The sequence below is a fragment of the Nomascus leucogenys genome, chromosome 4, assembly GCF_006542625.1.
Source record: "Nomascus leucogenys isolate Asia chromosome 4, Asia_NLE_v1, whole genome shotgun sequence".
NCBI lineage: Eukaryota > Metazoa > Chordata > Mammalia > Primates > Hylobatidae > Nomascus > Nomascus leucogenys.
In genome coordinates, this window is record NC_044384.1 from 25,533,378 (window position 1) to 25,542,077 (window position 8,700).

The window sequence follows — 8,700 nt, forward strand, 5'->3', positions numbered from 1 at the left end:
ATGCTATTCTCCACTCAGGTCTTAAGCTGATGAAAAGCAACACAGTTTGGTTTAACAAGTACAGTATGACTGTGGCCTGAAAGCAGAGTGATTCTTCCTAGGAAATCTGGTCCTTTTGTGGGTGACTAGTCAAAGCTTTTCCAGTAAACCCCCTTGCTGAGAAATCTTTACTAGGATTATTTATCTTATAAAAGAGGTGAGAATAGGTAAAGCTTCTTAATCACAGAATGTTAGGAATTATTTTTATCTGACGGTTAGCGTTTTCTTTGTAGTACTTTCAGCTTTTTGCCTCGTGAACTTGATGCTCTGAGAAATCTGGCAGCAAGATGCAACTGGACCATAGGCCCTGGGGGCAAGAGTCCCCAACCTTTTTGGCACCAGGGACTGGTTTCATGGAAGACAATTTTTCCAAAGACCAGGGTGGGGTGGGGTGATGGTTCTGAGATGAAACTATTCCACCTCAGATCATCAGGCATTAGATTCCCATAAGGAGTGTGCAACCTAGATCCCTCGCATGTGCGGGTCACAGTAGAGTTTGTGCGCCAATGAGAATCTAATGCCACAGCTGATCTGAGAGGAGGCGGAGCTCAGGCGGGAATGCCTGCTCACCTGCTCACCTCCTGCTGTGTGGCCTGGTTCCTGACAGGCTGAAGATCAGTCCGAGTCTGCTACCACCCAGGGCTTGGGGCCCCTGATGTAGGGCATGTGTAAAACCATTCACTGGGAGTGGGACCTTTTAATATTTGTTTTTATCTAATGTTTTTGTGATTCTAATTTTTGAGTGTTTTTTTATATACATATTAGTAGAACAGTACATGTGTATAATTTGTAAGTAAATATCCATCAATTTGGGAATACGTTTTTGTCTCCGAAAGGATTTATTAGCAAAGGAGTTTTGAGACCACTGCTCCAGTGCAGGACTCCTCATCGGGGGTCCATATTTCCCTGGAGTCAAGGAGCCTGCCAGACTCTTGCCATTACATACACAATTTTATGACGATGTGCCTTTCTCCTGGGGTAGTATCAGTAGCTTCTGTAGAATTCTCAATGGGGAATGTATATCCAAGAAAGAACCACTGAGGGCTGGTCTAGTGATTTCAGTTCACTCTTGAGGCAGAATGGCTGGCACATACAGCTTGATTTATTGTTGTTGCTGCATTTGTTGGTAGCCTCCAAATGACTTTCCATTTTGATTTAAGGAATTAATGCTAACAAAATACCTAATACAGTGGCCTCCGTATGGTAATGTATTTCATAAATGGGAGCAACCGCTTCCCTCAAAAACAAACAAAAAACGCTGGTAAATTGTTAGGTATTGGAATATGCTTTTTGGGGAGTTACCTTGATTTTTTGCTGACTGGATAAATACTCCCTGGACTGAGAGAGAACCAAAGCAGGGAGTTAATTGTGTGTGTGTTGGGAGAGGTTGACAGCAAGCAAGAATATGCTTGTTGAGCACAGCATGATTCATACAAAGGCCTTACACCCAACAATAGCTAGTTGTGAGAAAACAGAAACATTTGGAAACTTGAGGGGACTGATACGAATAGCAACATGGTAGAATGTGCTACTGGGAATGAATGCCTTCTTTTAAACCTTTGTCTTCCTCTCCTCTGTCTCCTACAAGAGCCGAATCACTTAGTATAATTTTACAAATGAGAAAACTATAACCTTACAACTATGACTTTTATTTTAAGAAACTCATGTGGCTTTTTGGAACAAACAAGATTTTGGTTTTACAGAAGCTGCTGTGAGAAGAGGATGAATTAGTCACCTAACTCTGAAAACATTTAACACTGGGGGTGGAGGGCTGAATGCGTTATTACTCAGTGAGTCAGAAACACACTCAACTTTACTGGAACTTTGTATTCATTCAAGGAATGGTCACAATCTTTGTTGTTGTTCTTCCTCTTCTTCTTTTTTTACAATGACGTTCCATAGGCTCTATTGCCATATTATTAAAGATCAATAGAAAGGCAAGAGGAAATATGGGTGCGAATTAAAGAATGGAGATAATTCAAACTACTCAGGGAAATTTCTTCCTGATAGGGTGGGACTGAGGTCCCTGGTTTTTTGCTGACTGTTAGTCAGAGTTTGTTCTCAATGTCTAGAGGCTGCCCACATTCCTTGGCTCATGGCTCCCTTCATCTTTTTTTTTTTTGAAAGCCTCGCTCTGCCACCTAGGCTGGAGGCTGGAGTGCAGTGGCTTGATCTTGGCTCAGTGCAGCCTCCGGCTCCCGGGTTCCAGTGATTCTCCTGCCTCAGCCTCCTGGGTAGTGGGATTACAGGCATGCAAACCACCATGCCTGGCTAATTTTTATATTTTTAGTAGAGATGGGGTTTCACCATGTTGGCCAGGCTGGTCTTGAACTCCTGACCTCAGGTGACCCGCCTGCCTCAGCCTCCCAAAGTGCTGGGATTACAGGCATGAGCCACCGTGCCCAGCCAGCTGCCTTCATCTTTAAAGCCAGAAATCAGGTCAATTTGTCTTATTGCTCCAACTTCCTCTTCTGCCTCATGTCTTTCACTCCAGCTAGAGAAAGTTATCTTCCGTCAATAACTCATTTAATTAGATTAAGCTCACCCAGATAATCCAAGATGATCTTTCCATTTTGAGATCTGCAACCTTAATTGTATCTGCAGAATCACTTTAGCCATGTAACCTAACATGATTACAATTTCTAGACATTAGGGCATGGGTAGTTTTTTGGGAAAGGGCCTTCTGCCTGCTACATACTATTAGCTACAAGTAACAGATTATCAGTCTCGGATGGCTTAAACAATAAGGAAATGTATATTAAATGTATCTAAAAGACAATTCTAGGCTACTTTAGATTCTTAATGCAAACTACAGGGCTCTAGCTTTGCTTCTGCGTGGTCTTCTAATCATGGCCTCCCCTTCATGAATTGACTTCAGCCTCAGCTCAGTAGCAAGATGGTTCCAGGTGTCCAGACATGACAATGGCCAGAAGGAGAAGATAGATGTATTCCTATGCCTGCTTTTTATTATTTATTTATTTACTCTTTTAAATATGTGATAGAGATAGGATCTCTCTATGTTGACCAGGTTGGTCTTGAACTCCTGATCTCAAGCAATTCTACCTCAGCTTCCCAAAGTGCTGGGATTACAGGTATGAGCCACCACACCCAGCCATATGCCTGCTTTTTAGAAGGCCCCAAACACTTTCCCTTGTACTTCATTGGCTAGAATTGGTTAACACGCACATTCCTAAACTAGTTGCTGAGAAAGGGGGTTGGAATGACCCCAGATGGCTTAGGTTAATCATCATATGGGAGTGTCAGGGCTGCTGGGGAGTCAACCACAACACCTGCTTCAATATTCTGTCCCAAACTGCCTGCTATTCTTTTGTGATTTCCCCTACCTTTGTGCTTTCATTTTTACTGGTTTCTCTGTAGAATTAGCTTCTTTTTTTCCTCACAATCAGTCCAGACCCTATATTTTCTTTTCTTTTTTTTTTTCCAGATTCTTTTACTTAAGCCAAAAAAAGAAAAAATAGAATCACATTTCTTTCCTAAAGCCTTGTCATGTGCATTCCTCCCTCCAATCTGTCCCTTCTCAGTAGCGTTACTCTGCCTGACACCTTGTATATGAGTACATATTGCCTGTTCCTCAAATGCTTCTCATCTTACCTAAGTTATTGAGTTCCTCTAAGACATGAACGATGACTTTTTAAAAGAATGAATTTGGGCATGAGTTCATCAACTCATTCCCAAATGAGTTAAGTATCAAAGTTGGAGGACACAGTCCTCCACCCTCACTTCTGACACCACTGCAATCTCCTAAACTTGCACAACCACCCTCAAGTTTGATAATTTGCTAGAAGGACTCACAGGACTTGCTAAAAATGATTATGTTCATGGTTATGATTTGTTGTAGGGAAAGAATACATGTTAACATTAGCCAGAGAGATACACAGTCTGCAAGGGTTCCAAACTTAAAGCCCACATTGTCCTCCTCCCATTGAGTGAGGAGACATTACCCTCCTAGCATTGACGTGTGATATATACGGGGTATTGCCAACCAGGAAAACTCACCTAAGCTTTGGTGTTCAGGGTTTTTAACCAGGACTGTGCTTAAGACGTGATTGATTGACTGCCCACACGATTTTACTCAGTCTCCAGGTCAACTGAATGCATAACACAAAATCCCCACCCTAAGTCACGTGGTTGATCTTTCTGGAGTGGTCAGATCCTACCCTGACACATGTGGCCCTACCCTAAAATCCAGTCTGACCAGGTCACACCCTAAAAAGAAGACACGTTTTATCAGATATGACCTAGAATATCCCCCAGACACTGAGGGGGAAAGGCTAGTTCTTTATTTGGGCAAGGCCAAATTCTTTATTTCATACTTCGTGATAAGTATTTTGGTAGTAAACACCAATTTGGTTATTACTATGGCCCTAAGAAGGTTCCTTTGATAATTAAATTAATATTTAGGTATTCTAGAATGATCAAATTTTAAGAACAATTAGCATTTAATGCCATTCCACTAACGCTTTGTTTTTCAACTTTATTCTTTCTATGCAGGAATACTTTCTTGTAATCATCGCATAAAATAAGCAAGATAATTTCTCTGTTGTGCTTTCTTCACAAATTATATAAGATAATTAAGATGTAATTGCTTTCTTTTTCCTTAATCTAGAGCAAATAAATGGTTCAAGAATAAACAACAAGGATATAGACTGAGTAATCTTGCAAACACTTTACCTCCTGGAAAGCAAAGGCAATGATCTCCGTTAAACTTCAGCAATAATACATAGTTATTGCAGCAATTACAAAGCCATAGGTCTTTCCTATCTTTAATATATTTTAAAACTTTTTAAGTCCATTTTTTTCCTATATCATATTAGAATTATTTTGGTTCTAATCTTATGACTCTAATAAAAGAGATAAACCAACTCAGTGAGGCTATAGGACAAGAGACAAAGTCTTGACATATATTATTTCTATAATAAAGTCATCATTATCTGGGCAGTCCTGAGGTTCCAAAGTCGATATACAAGGTGAAAAACATCTCTCTCTATCCACCCAGTCAAAATTACCCTAGAAAACTTTTTAAACCCCTATAAAGTACACCATATATAGTTTGGCATATTCAATTCTATGAAGTAATTCTTTTTTTTTTTTTTTTTCCTTTTGAGACAGGGTCTTGCTCTGTCAATCAGGCTGGAGTGTAGTGGCAAGATCTTGGCTCACTGCAGCCTCGGCTTCCCAGGCTCAAGTGATCCTCTCATCTTAGCCTCCCAGTAGCTGGGACTACCAGCACATGCTACCATGCCCACCTAATTTCTTTTTTTAAAAATAGAAATGAGGTCTCACTATGTTGCCCAAGCTCAAGCCATCCTTCTGCCTTGGCCTCCCAAGTTTTGGGATTATAGGCATAAGCCTCTGGGCCTGGCCAAAGTAGTTCTTAAAATTAGTCTAAAGCAGTGATTCTCAGTCTAAGACAGCTTTGCCTTAGACTTCCTAGGAAATACATGACAACATTAAACCATTTTTGTTGTCACAGTGAGGGGAGAATAGTGCAGTCGTTACTGACATCAAGTGCATAAAGGTCAGGCATGCTGCTAAAAGTCCTGCAATGCACAGGACACACCCCAAAAATATCAATAATGCCAAAATGCCGGTTTAAGGAAATACATATTTTTCAGGCTATGGAGATGTCTGATCATTTCATTTTGCCTTTCAGGTAACTGTCAATCTCCAGAAATGAATGGAGGGTGGAGGAGAGGGTAGAGAATTCTAAAGTTTTCCCGCATGCCTGAAAAGCTACATACCATTTTATTTTTGTTTTTGTGTTTCTGGTTGGGGTTCATTTATTCAACACATATATTAAGCACTTAATTTGTACAGTTGCTTTTTAAAAAACTAGGCATAATTCAGTGAACAAAGATGACAATCCTGGGCCTCAGTTCTCTTTTGGGCGTCAGACACTTACAGGTCATCATGTCCACAGAATGTTAAATGTGATGCCCTATCAGGGACCCCTCTAGGTATGGATGCATTTCCCAAAATTCTGACCTCAAGACCAAGTATAACATTTAAATAGATTCAGAAAAAATATTTGACATAGCTTGCCATTATTTTATGATAATAACTCTCAGTATATTCAGTGTGGAACAAATGTACCTCAACCCAATACTGACCATGCATGACAAACGCACAGGTAACATCATACTAAACAAAAACAAGTAAGGCTTTTTCTCTAAGAGCTATAACAAGACAGAGAAGGCCACTTTCATCACTTTTGTTCGACATAGTACTGGATGTCCAAATCTGAGCCTTTAGAGAACAAAATCAAAGTCATCCAGATTGTAAAGGAAACAGTTAAATCGTCCTTCTTTGCAGATGATGTAATTTTATATAATAAAAATCCTAAACACTCTACCAAAAATCTTAAAACTAATAAATTCTGCAAACTTTCAGGATACAAAATTAAAACACAAAAGTCAGTAGCATTTCTATACAGTAAGAACATATTCTCTGAAAAAGAAATCAAGAAACAATCACAACTACAATAGCTATAAAATATATATTTAGAAATAAATTTAACCAAGAAAGTGAAAGATCTCTACATTATAAGCCAAAGAACATTAAGGTAAGAAATTAAGTAAAGATTGGGCATGGTGGCTCACTCCTGTAATCTCAGCATTTTGGGAGACCAAGGCAGGAGAATCATTTGAGCCCAGAAGTTCAAGACTCGCCTGGGAAACATAGAGAGACCTCATCTCTACAAAATTTTAAGTTAGCCAGGCATAGTGGCATGCACCTCTGGTCCCAGCTATTCAGAAGGCTGAGGTGGGAGGATTACTTGAGCCCAGGCAGTTTAGGCTGCATGAACCATGGTTGTGTCACTGCATGTCAGCCTGGGTGATAGAGCAAGACTCTGTCTGGAAAAAAAAAATTAAGTAAAAGACAAAAAGAAAGATGTTCTTTATTCATAAATTGGTAGAATTAATATTGTTAAAATGTTTATATTACATAAAATGATCTACAGGTTTAATACAATCACTGTCAAAATAACAATGACATTCTTCACATACAAAAGGAATCACCCAATTTATATGGTACCACAAAAAACACTGAATAGTCCAAATAATTGAGCAAAATAAAGTAAAGCTGAAGGCATCACAGTACTTGACTTTGAAATATACAACAAAGCTGTAATAAGCAAAACTGCATGGTACTGACATAAAAACAGACACATAGTGCAATAGAGCAGAATAGAGAGCCCAGAAATAAATCCATGCATTTACAGCTAACTGATTTTAGACAAAGGTGAAAAAACACATAATGGTTAAAGTACCGTCTCTTCAGTAAATGGTTTTGGGAAAAAATGGATATCCACATGCAGAAGAAAGAAATGAGACCCTCATCTCATCTCATACCACATATAAAAAACAACTCAAGATGAATCAAACACTTAAATATAACATCTGAAACTACTGGAAGACAACATAAGGGAAAAGAAAATACATATTGGTTTGGGCAATTACTTTCTGAATTTAACCTCAAAATGCCAGGAAACAGGAGTAAACATAGAAAAATAAGATTATTTCAAACTGAAAAACTTCTGCATAGCACTAGATACAATCAATGGAATGATAACCTAGGAATGGGAAAAATATTTCCAAATTATGAATCTGACAAGGAATTAATATCTAAAATATTTAAGAATCTCAACCAACTATATAACAAAAACAAATATGTATTAAAAATAAGGAAAAAACTTAGGCATTTCTCAAAAGAAGACACATATATAACAAATAGATATATTAAAAATGTGAAACATTAATAATTATCCAGGAAAGGCAAATAAAAACCACTATGAGATATCAACTCACTCCTTTTAGAATGACTATTATTAAAAAGGCAAAAAATAACAAATGCTGACAAAGATTTGAAGAAAGAGAATGCTTGCACACTGTTGGTGTGGATGTAAATCCATACAGTCATTATAAACTTTCCCGGTTGTATTAGTCTATTTTCACACTGCTATAAAAGAACTGCCCAAGACTGGGAAATTTATAAAGAAAAGAGGTTTAATTGACTCAGAGTTCCACATGAATGAGGAGGCGTCAGGAAACCTACAATCATGGCAGAAGAAGAAGCAGGCACGTCTTACATGGCAGCAGGTGAGAGAGCGTGTGAAGGAGGAACTGTCAAACATTTATGCAACCAACAGATCTTGTGACAACTCACTATCACAAGAACATCATGGGGGAAACCATCCCCATGATTCACTCACCTCCCACCAGGTCCCTCCCTTGACACATGGGGACTGCAACTCAGATTACAATTCAAGATGAGATTTGGGTGGGGACACAGAGACATACCATATCATGAGTCTTTCCTTAAGTGTAAATTATAATGACCACCACAATTTCCATACCTTCTCAGTATTGGTATTTTTTTTTTTAATGAATCTTTTGTGCATTGTTGTGGCTGAAGATCTTTTTTTTTTTTTTTTTTTTTTGAGATGGAGTCTCGCTGTCGCCCAGGCTGGAGTGCAGTGGTGCAATCTCGGCTCACTGCAGGCTCCACCCCCGGGGTTCACGCCATTCTCCTGCCTCAGCCTCCTGAGTAGCTGGGACTACAGGTGCCCGCCACCTCGCCCGGCTAATTTTTTGTATTTTTAGTAGAGACGGGGTTTCATTGTGTTAGCCAGGATGGTCT